This window comes from Mandrillus leucophaeus, unplaced genomic scaffold, assembly GCF_000951045.1.
Source record: "Mandrillus leucophaeus isolate KB7577 unplaced genomic scaffold, Mleu.le_1.0 Scaffold13, whole genome shotgun sequence".
In the NCBI taxonomy this organism is placed as follows: Eukaryota; Metazoa; Chordata; class Mammalia; order Primates; family Cercopithecidae; genus Mandrillus; species Mandrillus leucophaeus.
The window spans coordinates 6,289,979-6,308,916 of NW_012101254.1; positions in this window are offsets into that span (position 1 = coordinate 6,289,979).

Below are 18,938 nucleotides of genomic sequence, written 5' to 3' on the forward strand. Positions count from 1 at the left end.
TGGTACATATTTATCATTATTTAGATGGGTCTCCTATCTCATGGGAAGATAAATTTATATTCAGGTGATGACAGGGGTGCCTGCAAGTAGAGTTGGTCTGCCCCTGAGGGAGAAAGAGCAACATACCAGAAGACAAGACACCTTCAGCTTGGATCCCCAGCTACCCTTTATTTACTTCACAGAGTCAGAAACCTGTGTTCATAGCTTCTGAGATTGCTTGACCTCAACTGGTCTTTAGAAGTCTAACTTTTTATGTACAAGTCATGTTATTTACTAATTCAAATATAGAGCACCTACTGTGTGCTAAGCTCTACTAAAGTGCTGGTTATGCAAAGGTAAGCAAAAAGTCATGTAAATTGCAGAAAGGTTTTCCTAAAGTAGTGACTATACAGCATGTTTCTAGTTCTAGGCTCAAGGAGTAATAATGCTACCTTTTTCCCAAGATACGTTGAAAATGTAAATGAGTTATGAAATGGAAGTGTTCGAGACACTGGACACAGCAGTGGCACATACATGAAGAAAGAAGGTCCCTAGATGGAAAAAGTGTGGAAATGAGCCATCTTAATAAAATGCACTTTTTTTGAGAACTATTGTTGGAATAGCTAAAGTTGTCTATAGAAATTTTAAGAAATCTCTAACATCTAAATTAGAAGCAGGCCAACAGCAGTCTCTGTCAGTAGTTAATTTAGGTCAGTAAGTTAGTGTTTTGTTAAACCCTTTCAAATACAGTTGGGTAAATAACGCAGCTTTCCTGTCACTATTCAAACCTAAAAGAAGCTAAAGGGACTTTTTCTTAAAACACGATTTTCATCTTATAGATGATAAGTAGCTATCTCTTCATTCGGAATTGTTGCATCCCAGTTTTTCTCCATAATGGATAAAATTACTTTCATGTCCTTTTCTAATGTTGTAGAAGTGGCTTTTCCTTTTTTATCTTAAGTCACAACTTGAATTAAAAAGGGCTTCAGCAGGACTCTAGCACTTTTCAAAGAAGAATTTGGTGTATTCCACTATGTAATGTAGTTTCAACTCTGTCCAGGAACCAGGAGGATGAGCGTCCTCCATTTTCCTAATACTTGGTAACCTTTAACAATAGATTGGGTTGTTTTTGTTGTTTTTCATAGAGACCATATAGACTCTACTTCCATGTAACTTTCTGCCTTAACCTAAAAAGGGATTCCCTGAAAGGAGATCTTGTAAAAGGAAGGAAAAGCGAAACCAGGAAAAGAGCCAGAAATGATCAACTTGGAACTGGGCTGTGGCTAAATAGTGGGTTTTCCTGAAGAGTAACTTCCACCTCGCTTTTCGTGCTGCTTCCAACCCAAAAGAACCTAAAGGGAATTTTTTAAAATCCTGATTTTCTTCTTAATTGTAAAACCTAGAGGATGCCTTAGGGAGAAGAAAGATAACCTGGAGTTTGGTTTTAAATGGATTTAAGTAAACTTTGAATTAAGTAGTTTATTCCATTTTTGAGAGATTTCCTTTTAAGATTTTTAGATTCACTTAATGTAATGTTGAATTGCCATGAGTGTAACCTGTAGTTTGATTTGAGACATTCTGTGGGATAAGGAATAGTTTTCTGTTGAACTGTGGTGGCTTTTGCCACTAATCAGGATTAGTGCACCTCTGTCTGTTAAGTGAAATGGAACTTGGCTTCCTAAACACTATATTAGACCAACTTGAGTCAATACTTTTATTAAGTTTAATCAGGGATTCTCAAAATATTTAAATATTTAAGATTCAAATTAGCCCAATTAGAAAGCAGTGCATTGTTACCAAAATATCTGAAGATACTTTAGAACTATTTTACACACAGCTTATGTCTTTCCTATGGAAAGTATCATACGTAAAATTTTACATTCTTTTAAAAAACAGAATCTAATGTCTTCAGATACCTAGAGCTTGGAAATTTAATAGAGCTGGGCTTTGACCCTAAGTCAGTAGTTCTTTTCATTTTAGATTTTCAGGCATGTGTAAGTATGGAGACTTCTTCAGTAGTGACTCCAGCTTCACCTACCTATAATCACTTTGCACACATTTTAAGTTAATCAGATGCTTCCAGAGTCTTGGATTGGTTACCCTTTTGTTAGATAAGGAGACAAATTCCAGGTTGGGGCAAACATCTTAATTTGTTCTCTAAGAATGTACTGATTAAAGAGCAAGTTCTCAGAGAATTCACAAAATTTCTAGAATTCGTGAAAGATCTAGAGAACATATCAAATGAAACTAGAAATTTGCGGAAAAAAAAACTTAGCTGTAAGTGCTTTGACCTTTTTTTTGTTTTTTTAAACCTGTCTTAATTCTATGACTGCATCGCACCCTTCACCAGCACCAAGAGAAGTCGGAATGAAAGAAATGACCCTATGTAATTCTTAGTCACTTAAAATCTTTGTGCGCATAGGCCTTAGCACTTTGACAAATAAACTCTGCCTTTTAGCGTCTCACTATCGTCTTTTTTTCCTCTCACTTTTAGGCTGTTCTTTCCTTGGTCGTATAAAAAATACCTTCTTCAAAGTTGAATGTATAATGTTTCTGCACATGGACAAACCGTATTTTACTGACTCATTCTATGTTGAATAAAGGCATACAGTTTTACTCTAGCGACTGGGCCTTTTCTTTTCCAAAGAAAGCAGACACCATGTGGAATGGCTTACCTGCTTGTTCTCTAGTCCTCTGTGCACAGCTGTCCCTGGGTCCTAACTAAAGTTGGTACTACAGAGAGTGCTAATCTTGTCAGAAAACAAAGGGGGTTTAAGAATTCAACATGAACTAGACGAAGTGTATATCTTTCAGAAATGAAAAAGGAAACCCATACTACAAAGCTGCAGTAATCACAAAGATGTGGTCCTGGCATAAAGACAGACATGTAAACCAATGGAATACAATAGGCCAGAAATGACTGCTCAGATACATGGTCAAGTGATTTTCAACGTAAGTGCCAAGCTCAGTCAATGGGGAAGGGACAGTCTTCAACAAGTGGTGTTGGGAAAATGTGATATCCACATGCAAAAGAATGAAGTTGGACCCTTACACAATATACAAAAATTAACTCGGGGAAAATTATAAAAGTCTTAGAAGAAAATGGACAGTTTCGCAACTGGATTTGACAATGATTTCTTGAATGTTATGACAAAAGCATGTACAGCAAAAGAAAAATAGATAAACAGTTTTTAAATTGTGCTTCAAAGGACGTTATCAACAGTGAAAAAGCAACCCACAGAATGGGAGAATATATTTGCAAATCATTTATCTGATAATATATAAAGAACTCAAAAACAAAAAATGAACAAAAGACTGGAATTGCTCAAAGGACCTTGTGCGTTGCTGGTGAAAATGTTAAATACAGCCATTGTGGACAACAGTGTGGTGGTTAAACCATACTCAAAAAATTAATTTTGTGATCCAGCAGTTCCATTTCTAGGTTTACACCCCAAAGAAGTGGAAGCAGGGACATGGACACATTTGTTTGTCAATGTTTTTAGCATTGTTCACAGTCATAAGGTAGAAGCAACTCAAATGTTCATTGACAGATGAATGGATAAAATATGTGTGTGAGTATATATGTATATACACAATGGAATATTAGCCTTATAAAAAAGAAAATTCTGTCATGCTACAACATGGGTAAGCCTTGAAGACATGCTAAGTGAAATAGACAAAAGGACAAACATTGTATGATTCCATTTATATCAGGTATCTAGCCAAATTCTTGAAGACACTAGAATGCTGGCTATTGGGCTGGGAAGTCGGGAAGGATTGGGGAGTTAATGTTTAATGAGTACAGAATTTCCATTGGGAAAGATGAAAAAGTTCTGGAGACGAACAGTGGTGGTGGATGCACAACATTGTGAATGTACTTAATGCCACAGACCTGTATGTTTTAAAAATTGTTAGGTTTTATGTATATTTTACCACTTTTTTTTTTTTTAAGAAAACCAAGTGGATAGAGAAAACATATTTTCTTCTCTGAACAAGCTGAAAAGGCTAAATTAAAAGCAGTTTGTTTAAGGAAATAACCAGCAGAGTTAAGAAAAAGTCTAGGGAAACTAGTAATGTAAAAACCAGCCATGTGTCTTCGAAGGAAGCAAGGCTCTTAGAGACCATTTTGCAGTGACTTGGAAAAGTGTCATTGAACCTAAGAAGCTGAAGCCGAAAATGGAACCAACTAGAACATCCAGTATAGTCAGGAACCCAGAATGTGGGATCCGACCCATTAGGTGGGGGGGATTGTGTGAGACCAGGAGTTCAAGACCAGCCTAGGCAACACAGACCCCATCTCTACAAAAATAAATTATCCAGGCATGGTGATGCACACCTATAGTCCCAGCTATCTGGGAGGCTAAGGCAGGAAGGTCTTTTCAGCCCAGGAATTCAAGGATCCAGTGAACTATCACTGAGCCACTGTACTCCAGCATGGGTGACACAGCAAGACCTTGTCTTCAATAAAAAAGTCCTTTAGCCCACACAAAGATTATGAAGACACCTAACCCCCTTTCTTTTCCTAAATGTTCTGTGGTTTAATTTTTAACAGCTAAAAGTGCAATTGATTTTGGCCTGGGCACGGTGGCTCACACCTACAATCTCAGCACTTTGGGAGGCCGAGGCGAGTGGATCACCTGAGGTCAGGAGTTCGAGACCAGCCTGGCAAATATGGTGAAACCCCATCTCTACAAAAGTACAAAAAAAATTAGCCGGGTGTGGTGGTGGGCGCCTGTGATCCCAGCTATTTAGGAGGCTGAGGCAGAAGAATCACTTGAACCTGGGAGGTGGAGGTTGCAGTGCACCAAGATCACACCATTGCACTCCAGCTTAGGCGACGAGAGCAAAACTCCATCTCAAAAAAGTATAATTGATTTTGAACAAACTGTACATAAAGTGTACAATATGATAAATATTGCCATGTTTCACCACCACAATCATGATAATGAACATACCCATCACCTGCCAAAGTGTCCTGTTTCTTTGTTGTCCCTCCTGACCCTCCCTCACACCATCCCAGGCAGTCATTGATCTCTGTCACTGGAAGTTTGTATTTTCTAAAATTTTATATAAATAGAATCCTACAGTATGTGCTCTTTTATTGGTTGGTGGGGGAGGGGGGGGACCTGGCTTCTTTCAGCTCAATTTGACATTCATCTGTGTTGTCACATGTATGAATGGTTCATTCCTTTGTGTTGCTGAGTAGTAATGTGTGGATATACCACAGCTCATCCATTCATCTGTTGATGGACACAAGTTATTTCTAGTCTTTCGTCATTACAAAAAAGCTGCTTTGCACAAGATTTCGTTTGGACATATGCTTTCATATCTCTTGGTGAACTACCTAAGAGTAGAATGACTGGATAATATGGTAGGTATATGCTTAACTTTTTGGGAAACGGCTAAACTATTTTCCAAAGTTGTAGTATTTTACATTCCCACAAACGGTATGGGAGATCAGTCCTTCCATTTCCTCGTCAACATGGGGGTCAGTATTTTAGCCACTTTTAACAGGTGTGTGGTGGTATCTCCTTGGTGACTAATGTTGCTGAACATCTTTTCATGTGCTTATTTGCTCTCCACATATCTTTCACGAAGTGTTCATGAGTTTTTGTATATGGTAAGAGATAGATCAAAGTTCTTTGCATGTTAATATCCAATTTTTCTATCACATTTAAAAAGACTATCATTTTTCCACTGAATGACTTCCACATCTCTATTAAAAATCAGTTTTGTGTATGTGTGTGTGTCTATTTTTGGGCTCTTCTGGTCCACTGATATATTTGTATATCGTTGTTTTTTGTTGTTGTTGTTGTTTTGAGACGGAGTCTCCCTCAGTAGCCCAGGCTGGAGTGCAGTGGCACGATCTCAGCTCACTGCGGCCTCCACCTCCCAGTTTCCAGTTCAAGCAGTTCTCCTGCCTCAGCCTTCCAAATAACAGATTACAGGCACGCGCCACCATGCCTGGCTAATTTTTGTATCTTTAGTAGAGACGGGGTTTCATCATGTTGGCCAGGCTAATCTTGAACTCCTGAACTCATGATCCCCCCACCTCAGCCTCCCAAAGTGCTGGGATTACAGGCATGCGCCACCACACCCGGCCATATTTGTATATCTTTGAACCATCACCACATTGTCTTAATTACTGTAGCTTTATAAATAAATCTTAAAATTAGGTAGTGTTAGTCCTCCAACTTTGTTTTTCATTTACAAAAGTGGTTAGGCTATGTTAAGTCCTTGCAGCTTATCAGTTGCTACAAAAATGTGATTTTGATTGAGATGATTTTTACACAATACATCAGTTGGGGACAGTTGAGATCTAGCAATATTGTTCATCCATCTTTCTATTTGTATATGCTTTAATTTCTCTAAGCAAGGTCTTACAGGTTTCAGTGAAAAGGTCTTACACATCTTTTGTGAGATTTAACCCTACATTTTAATCTTTTAAATGATACTATAAATTTTTTTTTAATTTCAATTTTAAAATTTAACACTCATTTTCTGAATGTTAATTGTTATAAACAATCGATTTATATTCTTGTACTTATTTTGTATCCTACCTCGCTAAACTAACATATTAGATTTACTGGCTTCTTTGAACATTCCGTTGGATTATCTATGCAGATAACAGTGTCATCTCCAAAGACAGTTTTATTCTGGATAACTTTTCTCCTTCTGCCTTACTGCTCTGGCTATAACCACCAGTACTATGTTGAAAAGATGTGGAGAGAGTGGGCATCCTTGTTCTGATCTTATGGAGAAAGCATTTAGTATTTCATGTTAAGTATGATGTTAACCATAGGTTTTTCCTAGATGCCTTTTACCAGGCTGAGGGAGTTTTTGTTCTATTACCTGCTGAGAGGTTTTTACTGTTTTTTAATCAGGAAGGGTTGTTGGAATTTGTCAACTGCTTTTTCTGCATCTAGTGATATGGTTTACTTTTTCAATCTGTTAATATGATAAATTACATGGATTGATTTCAGGATATTAAACCAGCTTTGGATTCACTGATTTTCTGTATTGGTTTTCTGTTTTCTGTTCCACTGATTTTCACTCTGATACTCATTGTGTTTCATTTATTTTGCTTACTTTAGGTTTAATTCTTCTTTGTCCAATGTTTAATTTGGAAGCTGATGTTATTAATTTGAGACCTTTCTTCTTTTCTAATATAGGTGCTTAGAACTATAAATTTTCCCCCAAGTACTGCTTTCACAGCATCTCAACAATTCTCATATGCTGTTGCTTCATTTCTTTTCAGTTCAAAATGCGTTGTAAGTTCCATTTTAAAATGGTTTATTAGAATAAACTTTTTTTAAATGTGCTAAATCTCAACCCCACTTCCTGTCATTTCTGTATGTATGACAAAATGGGGAGTTCATACATAAAACACTCTTACTGCATATTAAGGTATAGTAACAGAATATGTGTGTGGTTGAATCATGAGCTGAGCTAGTGCTTTTTTCATGGAACACTACTTAAGAGAAGGACTGACTATGGTTCAGATTTGGGAATTTCCTGGAAAATGAACAAAGTGAGCCTGTCACTTAAGAACAATTGGCCAGGTGCGGTGGCCAGGTGCGGTGGCTCATGCCTGTAATCCCAGCACTTTGGAAGGCCGAGGCAGGTGGATCACCTGAGGTCAGGAGTTCAAGACCAGCCTGGCCAACATAGCGAAACCCCATTTCTACTAAAGAGATACAAAAAATTAGCTGGCCATGGTGGCGCATGCCTGTAATCCCAGCTACTTGGGAGGCTGAGGCAGAAGAATCGCTTGAGTCCGGGAGGCGGAGGTTGCAGTGAGCCGAGATGGCGCCACTGCACTCTAGCCTGGGCAAGTTTTTTTGAGACCCCGCCTCAAAAAAAAAAAAAAAAATTGACAGTATTTGTTGGCAATGTTAAAATTTGAGCTTTAAAGTAAAACATTGGGGGGAAATATCCACCCCATGAGCTTGACAGTTTCCCAACACTTTAAGACTTTTTGAGGAATCAAAAATACTGGAATTACACACACACACACACACACACATGTATATTTGATATTGTATCCCGAATCCAAAAACCACTCCCTAGAGAAACAGGCTCAGTAGACAGTCTGCCTTCTCGAGACCAAAAAGTTTGAGAACACTGCTCTACCCTGCTCTGGATTATAAGGTATTTGAAGGGGCTACACTCCAGACCCACCTACTGAGGCACCTCTCTTAGCCATTGCTACTCTATCAGTCCAATGCCACAGTTTCTCTGAGCCTTGCAATTAGTATCCCCACACTCAATGCAGGGCATAAGGACACTAGCCTTGATATTCTTGGATCAACCTGTACTCATGTGAGTATTACAATATTGTAGTTTTGACACAGGTCAGCCAAGAGACCTTGCCCCTAAATTCCTGCCCTTCTCTTTTTTGTCCCCAGATCCTTTCCTCTCTGGGGGAAGGGCTTTCTCCTCCATGCGTGGCACAAATCTATGCTTCCTACTCTCTATGGTCATTATAAGTCCTCTAAGAGGCTTTATTTCTTCATATGTAGAAACCCATCTTTAGGGTTTCTGAGAAATAGCTCTTTCTCAAAATAAAACCTAACTTTCAAGACAATTGTCTCACTATGGACTTTAAAAAAATCTGGTTGACAAATGCACATGTATGTTTATTGCGGCACTATTCACAATAGCAAAAACTTGGAACCAACCCAAATGTCTATCAATGATAGACTGGATTAAGAAAATGTGGCACATATACACCATGGAATACTATGCAGCCATAAAAAGGGATGAGTTCATGTCCTTTGGAGGGACATGGATGAAGCTGGAAACCATCATTCTCAGCAAACTATCACAAGGACAGAAAACCAAACACCGCATGTTCTCACGTCACACACCAGGACCTGTCGGGGTGGGAGGCAGGGGGAGGGATAGCATTAGGAGAAATACCTAATGTAAATGAGGAATTAATGGGTGCAGCAAACCAACATGGCACATGTGTACCTATGTAACCTGCAAGTTATGCACATGTACCCTAGAACTTAAAGTGTAACGAAAAAAAAAAAAAAAGTCTGGTTGAAGCACACAAAATGTCTTTGTTGTAGCCAATGTCCATCCTCTTTCCTTGGCACAGTAAGCTTCGACCACTGAAAGGTTTGGCAGGGTGCAGGACGAATCACTGAGAAGGAAAAGCACCTTATGACCTCAGCTGGATCAGCAGTGTTAAGGATGTTGAAGGAAATGTTTAAAACACTGAGAGCCTTGGTAATGAATGCTTCTGAATGTGCGTGTTGTCACTGGAGTATTATGACAAGAATGAGTTGGAGGGGAAAACCCTTATGTTTCAATCTTTTTTTAGTTCTGCATACTAGGGGTTCAGTAAATATATGTCTAATTCAATATAATTCATTTGTAATTTTCTAATTTTTTTTTTTTTTTTTTACATTTGAGAGGTGGGGAAATAGGAGAAACAGAAAACAAGGAGGGGAAGGAAGTCATCTCAGAGAAGGAAAAGTTAAATACTTTAATGTCAAATTATATTCAAATGATTAAATTCATAAACTTATAGCTGAGCAGATAAAGGCATATCAATGTTATATTATTTTAGGTGTTCCTATTGTGAATGAAAAAAAGTGCTTTTCTAAACATTACCTCTCCTCAATTTATTTGCAACTATATCTATTTAAACAATTCAGTATACTATTGCTGTAGTCTGCATGTGTCCCCCAAAATTCATGTGTTGGAAATGTATTCCCCAGCACAACAATGGTTGGGAGGAAGGGGCTTTTAAGGTGTTGTTAGGTTATGAAGGCTCTACCCTTATGAATGGATAAATGCTGCTTTATTATAAAAATGGGGCCTGGCATGGTGGCTCAAGCCTGTAATCCCAGCACTTTAGGAGGCCAAGGTGGGAGAATTGGTTGAGGCGAGGAGTTTGAAACCAGCGAGGGCGACATAGTGAGACCCCATCTCCACACACAAAAAATATTGAAAATGTAGCTGGGCATGGTGGCACACACCTATAGTCCTAGGTTACTCCTGAGGCTGAAGCAGGAGGGTAGCCTGAGCCCAGAACTTTGAGGATACAGTGAGCTATGATGGTGCCCCTGCACTCCAGTCTGAGTGACAGAGCAAGACCTTGTGTCCTGAAAAAAATGCAAGTTAAAAAGGGTGAGCCTTGTGGGAGGGGTTTGCTCTGTCTTGCCTTTCTGCTTTCCACCATGTGAGGACACAGCTGGAAGGCCCATACTAGATGCTGGTGCCTTGACCTTGGACTTCCCAGATCCCAAGAGTGTGAGAAGTAAGTTTCTATCCTTTATCAATTACTCAGGCTCAGGCATTGTGTTATCACAGCACAAAATGGACTAACGTAGCACTGTGTCTCTTCTCTTTGCTGAATCAATACTTTTGTAATTGCAAATAGTAATACTGGCAATCACTTTTTTTTTTTTTTCTTTTTAGCATTAACCACGTGCTTAAGGGTTGGAAACAGTGGTCTCAGGAGGAGGAAGGGAGCGAAGGTGATGGCAGGCTCTCCTCATACGTGTGACAGAGCCTCACATGTCAAAGTTAAACAGGCACTGGCCCTTTGAGAAGAAGGGGGACATCTGGGCATTTCTGTTATTTATGGCAATCCACCTACATTTATGTCACACGGCTACAATTCACAAAGCAATTTGCAAAAGTTACCACATTCATCCTCATCACTCTCCTGTGAGGTAGAGATTATCATGCTTATTGAACATGCAAAACACCGAGGCTCAGAGGGGATCAGGGGTCCTCAGTTACACAGCTAGCCAGTGGCACAGTTGGGGGTTGAACCCCATTTCCTGAATCCTGGACACAAGCTGAGCTGCCCTAGACCCACCTCCCTCCTGAGAAGGGGAGAGTATGCCCCACTGTGGCTGTGGCCGGCCTGCTTGACATTGTTCTCTTTCAGGCACTACCATCCATCAGGGAGGGATCCAAGGCTCCTCCAGAGGAAAGAAAGCTCTGCAATTAGACTAAATATAGTCTGGGAGAGGCTGCCTCTCATTTGGACTAATTATCCTGTCGCCCATCAGAAGAACAAAGAGTGAAGAATTTTCAAGCCTCGTCATTTCCATTCCTTTCACTAGCTTGGACTTCTATATAATTGACCTGACCCCTCGGGACTGGAGATAAATGTTAACAGAGCATACATGCTGAATGAGAAACATCTGGGCTGCTGAGGAAGACCATGGCGATAATTCTCCTTCACTTTCCAGCACAATCCAGAGTCCATCAGAATTGGAGGGACACTGGCCTGGTGAGAGATTCCTCAATCCTAGTAATGCTCAGATGAGGGCAGGGAACAAGAGGCCATCGGTGGAAACCCAGTTGACAGTCAATTGCATAATGTATTGATATCCCATTTTGCAAAGCCCTTCTTGTTGTTCTATCAATTACTGAACACATACTATGTGCAAGGCATGTGGGCAGTTTATTAAATATGTTTGAAGGAAGCCAGGGGAAACTCAATGGATCCCTAAGAGTTGAATTCAAAACCAAAGTTAGAGAAATTCAAGAGAAGGAAAGGTACTTTGGTCAAGACGTGTGCATAGCCATTAAGGTTTGGGATAAAGAAGAGTTTCATTATTGAAGATCAGTATGTCAGGGGCAAGTTTGAGCAATGAAATGTTGTTTCAGGATGGTTTTATTAAATTCTTGTTTCTTTTAGGGAAGATCTGTAGAACACTTGGCATCAACCAGCAACACCATTTTTAAAAAGAATAGTGCTTCATAGAACACAGATAAAATCCTATTAACCACAGATATTACAAATGACTTTTTATTAACTTGTGACTTTCCATTGTGGATGATTTTCTTATGCAGGCATAACATCTGTTGATGGTCTCAGAAATTGTTCTATCTGTAATATAATAAGAATCTGTAATACCGCATTTGACATCTGCAACAAGTTCCAAGTAAAAGACTGTAATAGAAAAAAATGTTTTGCACATTTCAGATCAGATGTTGCACATTTAAAAATCAAATCTCATTTCTAAGAAAAAGGATGTAGCTTGTTCTGCCAACGAGGCACAAAATAGAGTTCAAAGGGTTCATGCCACAGTTTGAGTCATCATCCAACCAAAGTGTGGAGAGACGGTTCATACATCTTGTGTCTGACACTAACTAGTGGCTATCCAAGCTTCATCATCAACAACAGTAACAGTACACATTTGCTGATAATCCCCTATGACAAGGTGAATGAACATGCCGAAATTATTAGGTTAGTGCCATTTAAAAATGGCAAAAGCGCAATTGCTTTTGCACCAACCTAACATCATGAATTTTACATACACCTCCTTACTTTCCTTCAGAGAGGAATGCTGCCACAAGACAGGATTCTGCTTCAGAACACAGCTGTGAGAGAGGCACTCCCCTGCTACCCAGAAATAGAAGAGAGGAAGTAGGCTCAAATCCACTGAAGTGCTTTGGGGAAGCGGAGCAGGAGGCAAAGAAGTAAGTTGATGTGGGGAACCAGGGCACATGAAGCTGAGCGGAGGACTGGCCATTTTGGTGGTTTTGATTTTTCTATGTTGGTTAGTTCCCTACTTCTTTGGTGTCCTCTCTCCCTCTGCGCTACACCCGCCACTCCCTGATGTCGTTCTGTTTTGCCTCACTCTTCCTCATCCTCTGCTTTGTCCAAAATCTGATTGCTCTGCTGCACATGTGAGATTTGAACCCCATTACTCTGGAAATCTGGGCTGCCCCAAAGACCAAATTGGATTAATTATGCCCAAGCAAACTTTGAAAACACTTTAAAAAGAAAAGAAAAAAGGCCAAATGAGCCGAAGACGGGTTTAGTGACCTGGAGATGATTTGGCTCATTTGCATATCTCGGTAGGGTTTTCAAAGGGTAGAGAAGGCAAGATCTTTTCCAGGAGCTTTTTGTTTGAAAGACTTATTTATATAAAAGAATCAGTTAAATATAACCCTCACCAAAATAATTACATTAAAGTGCTGAAAACTCCGAAACAATCACTCCCAGGTCCATTTTCTCTGCCCCGAGAGGAATGTGTTTCTGAACCCAGAAGTTAAGAGAGCTTTGTCCACCCTCTCCTCCAACATGGGCAAGTGTCATGGAACGCAGAATATAAAGGCCAGGCTTTCTAAGACTTTTAAGAGTAAAAGGTGTTTCTCTCCCTTTGCAGCCAAAAATAAATGACTGTGGACTAAGCAGTTACCTTCTAGACCACGGTGTCTAAGCTTTGACACTTGAAACTTTGGGTCAGATAGGTGGTTGTTGTAGGGCTGACCTGGCATTATAGGATTTTAGCAGCATCGCTGGCCTCCACTCAACTAGATGCTAGGAGTGCACGTCCACACACACACGTACAACTTATGACTACACAAAATGTCTGTAGACATCACCAAATGTCCCCTGGGAGATGAAAATCAACCCCTCTTGAGAACCACTGCTTTAGAGAAGGGGGTGAAATATTCCGTTCCAAAACATGCATATAAGACCTTAAGTGTTTTCAAGTATTTAGGGAAAAATGGTGTTTTAGAAAAAAATATAGTGATAGCTTGACCTTCATAGGTTCCAGGGCACTGCTCCGAGCTGTGACTTCTGCTAAACTATTGTGCTTCGAAAGGGGAGGAACAACATATGTCATAGTCACTGCTATGGTTATTACACCCAGTATAGTGCCCAGGGCACAGCATGTGCTTTAAAACATTTGTGACATTATTACCATTTAATGAGCAAACACTATATGCCAAGCACTATGACTTGTTCATATGTCATCCTTAATCTTTACAACAACACTAATAGGACAGGCATTAAAGTAAGACTCTTCAATAAAGCAAATCCAGATTGTCATGCAATTGTTATTTGATTCCCAGTTCCTTGTCTTCCCCCAGCTTCTATGGGAATGAGCTAAAATTTCTACCAACACGAAGGGGGAGGACTGCAACTCACTTCTGGGAAGAGGAGAAGCAGACAGTGAGTCCCCATTTCCTCTGTATTTGCTCAGCCACATTTCCCTGGATTCACACAAGGTGGCAGGTAACTAGGAAATTCCTGGAATAATTCCTCTGCTGTCCTAGGCACTTTAGTCAGCCACAGCACCCATGCTTGTCCCCATCAATATTTAAACTAGAGTAAACAATGCCCAGGTGGCTGTAAACCACAGCTGAGCCTGGGAAGGATTTAACTCACATAGCCAGAACCCTGGAAACCCACGTCATGACATACATTTCTCACTAATGCACCCTTGCATTTTATAAGATTGACCGCTTCTGCCCCACTCATCATACCATGCTGGAGTTTAACTGTATCATCTCCATGGTACAAATGAGGAAACTGAGGCCCTACGAGGTTGCACGATTTGTTCAAATCACAAAGCTGCTCTGTGGTGTCCCAAGATTTGAAACGTGCAAGGTTGGGCTAACTCCATATTCTTTCCACACGTATCTTCCAGATTGGAGCTGGTGATTGCCATTCCTGCATCCCATGTGTCCTAATCCCCTCAATGGTTTTGAGTAGGGGGATCATATTCTCTATTGTGTGGGCTTGGGAGGGGCAGATGCACAGGACCTGGTCCAGAGCCAACAGCCTTCAAGTGTGTAGCCAAGCAAGTGTGTAGCAGGAATACCAGGACAAATAGCAGGCAGGACTGGACTGGCCAGGTAGGAACAGGCAGAGGCAAAACAGGCAACCTTTATTATGAGATTGAACAAGATGAGGCAGAACCCATGATCCGGCACTTGCTCACTGCTCCTGCTGTAGACGGGACCACCGAGTGAATCCCTGCCTCCCAGAGAGGCCTGGGCAGGATGCCTGGCATCAGATAAGCCAGAGGTCTTGGCAGCCTGCCCAGATCCCACCAGGGGAAGCTGCAGTGTTGGGGAGCATGCATGCTAAATTACACACACACACACACACACACACACACAAATGTATGTGAGGCAGAAGGCTGGCTGGGTATAGGAGTAAGCTGTGTTTCTTACATATATTTATCTCATAGGGCTCTTTAATTCTTTAAAGAAGTTCTGCTTTGGGCAGTTGTGTGGTCACCAACCTGGTTGTTGGTGTCAGTCAGTGAGTGCTGCCAGGCAGCACAGACCAGGAGTCCGGCTACTTAGGAAAGCCAAGCACATCATCATTTCAAGCAGAGATGGTTGAAACCAAGATGCTTTAATTCAAAGAGGAGCCTCCGGGGCACAGTGACACATTTCCCTTCACTGGGAACAACACTACCGGGAGGAAGCTAGGTCTGCTGTGGAGGTGTAAGCTGAACGAAAGGAAACAGAACAGAAACAAAGTTCAAATAAGCGGGTGGTGTCAGCACCCCCACCACCCGCACCAGATGTGAGTGCCCTGCTGCACTAGGTAGGTGGTTCTTCCTGGCCAAGGGAGCGGCTCACTTGAGGAGAGGAGATCAGGCTGACATCTCACAGCAAGGACATGGGATGGGTTCACCTCACCCCTCCATCTAGATACGACTGTTGTTTAAGAGGTGATACACTGGCCTGCCAGGATGCAAATCTGTGTACTCATAACCTTCACATCAAATTCTGTCAAATTCTGTTCTTAATTCTGCAGGGAAAACGATAGGGAACAATTGCACCCATGACTTCCCTTCATCATGTGAGCTCATGTCATACATTGCATGTGTTACAGGTTAAAATTATCTTCTATTATTTCGCTAATCAAATTCTATTGTTGTAGATGAACTCATGCTTGGTCCTTCTTATTTCTTTTTTAATGCATGGAAAGTTAGTTGTATAGTAGTAGTTAGCAAGTTAGTAGCTTATACTTTTTAAAAATGTAGGCCAGGTACAGTGGCTCACTCTTGTAATCCTAGCACTTTGGGAGGCCGAGGTGGGTGTATCACTTGAGCCTAGGAGTTTGAGACCAGCCTTTCTACTAAAAATAGAAAGTAGAGCCCCATCTCTATTAAAAAAAAAAAAAAAAAAAAAAAGCCAGATGTGGTGGCACACACCTGTAGTCCCAGCCACTAGGGAGGCTGAGGTGGGAGGATTGATTGCTTGAGCCCAGGAGGTCGAACCTGCAGTGAACCGTGATCATGCCACTGCACTCCAGCCTGGGTGACAGGAAACTCTTTCATTTTTTAATTCTTTAAAAAAGTTTTGCTTTGGGCAGTTGTGTGGTCACCAACCTAGCTGTTGGTGTAAGTCAGTGTATAGTATATACACTGGTCTTGACCTAGCTTCCTCCCTGTAGTGTTGTCTCAAAAAATAAAAATAAAAGACAAAAATGTGTTCAGATTTTTATTACTATTTGGCTACTACTAGCACCTAGTAGGCTTTTTCAAGACCCTGGGGGACATAAGACACGTATAGTTCCTGCTCTCATGGCATTGACGTTCTGGTGGTGGGAGGGTAATAGTGGGAAAGAAACATCTATGTAAACAATATAATTCCAAATAGGGATAAGCACATTAACTGAGACAACACATTATCATTCCTAAATTATTGCATTTATTGTTGTGTATAATACTCTGACGTTCTCTCCGAATGATCTTCTCCCTTCTCCACAGTGTCCTTATAGAGCATGAACCTATTTGCATGTGTTCCTTCTGTCAGCAGGGGCACTTAGCTCAGCTATTATGTTTGCAATGGGCTGGTATGGTGGCATGGGTCATAATTTTTTTTTCTTTTTGAGACGGAGTTTTGCTCTGTCGCCCAGGCTGGAGTGCAGTGGTGCAATCTCGGTTCACCGCAACCTCTGCCTCCAGGGTTCAAGTGATTCTTCTGCCTCAGCCTCCCGAGTAGCTGGGACTACAGGTGTGCACCACCATACCCAGCTAATTTTTGTATTTTTAGTAGAAACAAGGTTTCCCCGTGTTGGCCAGGATGGTCTCACTCTCTTGACCTTGTAATCTGCCTGCCTTGGCCTCCCAAAGTACTGGGATTACAGGTGTGAGTCACAGAGCCCAGCCTGGTCATAATTTTTTCAGCCACGTTAAATGATATACACGATCAATAAGTCAGTCGTGCCATAGATCTGCTGCAATGGTTAAGACGACCAGAAGTACGCAATAAGAGCTTTCTGGATGCACAGGCTTTTTTGTTATAATGAGAGTTTCACATTTAGTGTGTTGTGAGGCTGAATAATGGCCCCTCCAAGAGGTCTGTGCCCTCATCCCTGAAACTCTGACAAAAGGGAAGAGAAACTTGGCAGGTGCACTTGAGGTAAAGACCTTGAGATGTGGAAGTTATCCTGGATTATCTGTGTGGGCCACAAGGCTCCTTGTAAGAGAGAGGCAGAGGACTGGAGCAGACGGAAGGCGATGTAATGATGGAGGCAGAGGGAGAAAGGCAGGCAGTGTGACATGAGGCCCCAAGTCAAGGAACAGGGACTGCCTGGAGTGCAGTGACGTGATCTCGGCTCACTGCAACCTCCACTTCCTGGGTTCAAGTGATTCTCCTGCCTCAGCCTCCCAAGTAGCTGGGATTACAGGTACATGCCACCACGCGTGGCTCATTTTTTTTTTTTATTTTTAGTAGAGACGGGGTTTTGCCACGTTGCTCAGGCTGGTCTTGAACTCCTGGGTTCAAGTGACCCACTTGCCTCAGCATCCCAAACTGCTGAGATTCCAGGCATCAGCCAGCGCACCCAGCCACCAGCCACGTTTTCATCTAGATTCCACCACAGGACAATGTATGAATCCTTCTTCTCATTCTGGTTCCATCTCTTCTGTCTAGTTGCTGAGCAGTTCTCAAACTGGGAAGCTAGAAAGAATGACGGGACTGTCTAGAGAAGGAAGGTTGTATAACAGTGGAATCTGATCTCCTTTTTCCCTAGAGGCTAACATTATATCCTCTCTCTCCTGCCTTATTTTTAAGTCTCTTCTCAAGAAACATGAGCGGGAATCCCGTTTGCCTCCCTGTGCTCCCAGTTGAGAGATGCTGCATTGAACTGGAAAGGTCAGACTGGTCTGGAGAGTCCAGATGGAATAGTCCCAACACTTATTCCCTAGCAGGCAATTAAGGAATCTGTAAGGAAAAAATGAGTCAATGAATCTACAAGGGATCCAGTCAGTCATCAAGCCTTTATCAGGCACCTATAATTTGCCAGGCACTACACTGATACTTGAGAGAAAAAAATAATTAAGCACACTCCTGACCTGGAGGAAAGAAGGTATGTCCACACTTAATTTTAGAACAATACATAGAATTCCATAACGGCAGGATCAAAAGTACCATGGGAACCCAGGGTAGGGGTCCAGTCTGACTAGCAGATTGGCGGTGACTCCGCATATGAACTATCATCTGATCTGGTCTTTGAAGGCGGTGTGAAAATTTCGGAGAGAAAAGGCTGCATGTTTCAGGCAGAGAAGAAAGGGCCTGGCAATGCATTGTTTAGTGGCCTGAGTGCTACATCTTTAATCCCCTTCCTTACCCTACAGTGCCTCTTCCCCTCACATGGCTCCATTACAAAAGTAACATTGGCTGGGCGCAGTGGCTCACACCTATAATCCCAGCACTTTGGGAGGCCGAGGTGGGTGGATCACAAGGTCAGGAGTTCAAGACCAGTCTGGCCAATATGGTGAAACCCTGTCTCTACTAAAAATACAAAAATTAGCCGGGCATGGTGGCGGGCACCTGTAATTCAAGCTACTCAGGAGGCTGAGGCAGGAGAATCACTTGAACCTGGGAGGCAGAGGGCGCAGTGAGTGAAGATCACACCATTGCACTCCAGCCTGGGTGACAGAGCGAGACTCTGTCTAAATAAATAAATAAATAATTTTTAAAAATAACATTAAGCTTCACAGAGAAAGAACTTGGGTAGGAGCCATGCATAAAGTACAGTGGAAACCAGAAATCGATAACGTGTGATAAGAAACAATGTCCTTCTAAACATAGAATTAGTGGCTTCAAATTAGCTTCCACTCGGCCTTCATTTAGCTCTAGCCACCATTTAAGTCTTATTCCTTGTTAATATACAACCCCATGATAGTTGAACATTTCTCCTTTTTTTTTTTTTTTTTTTT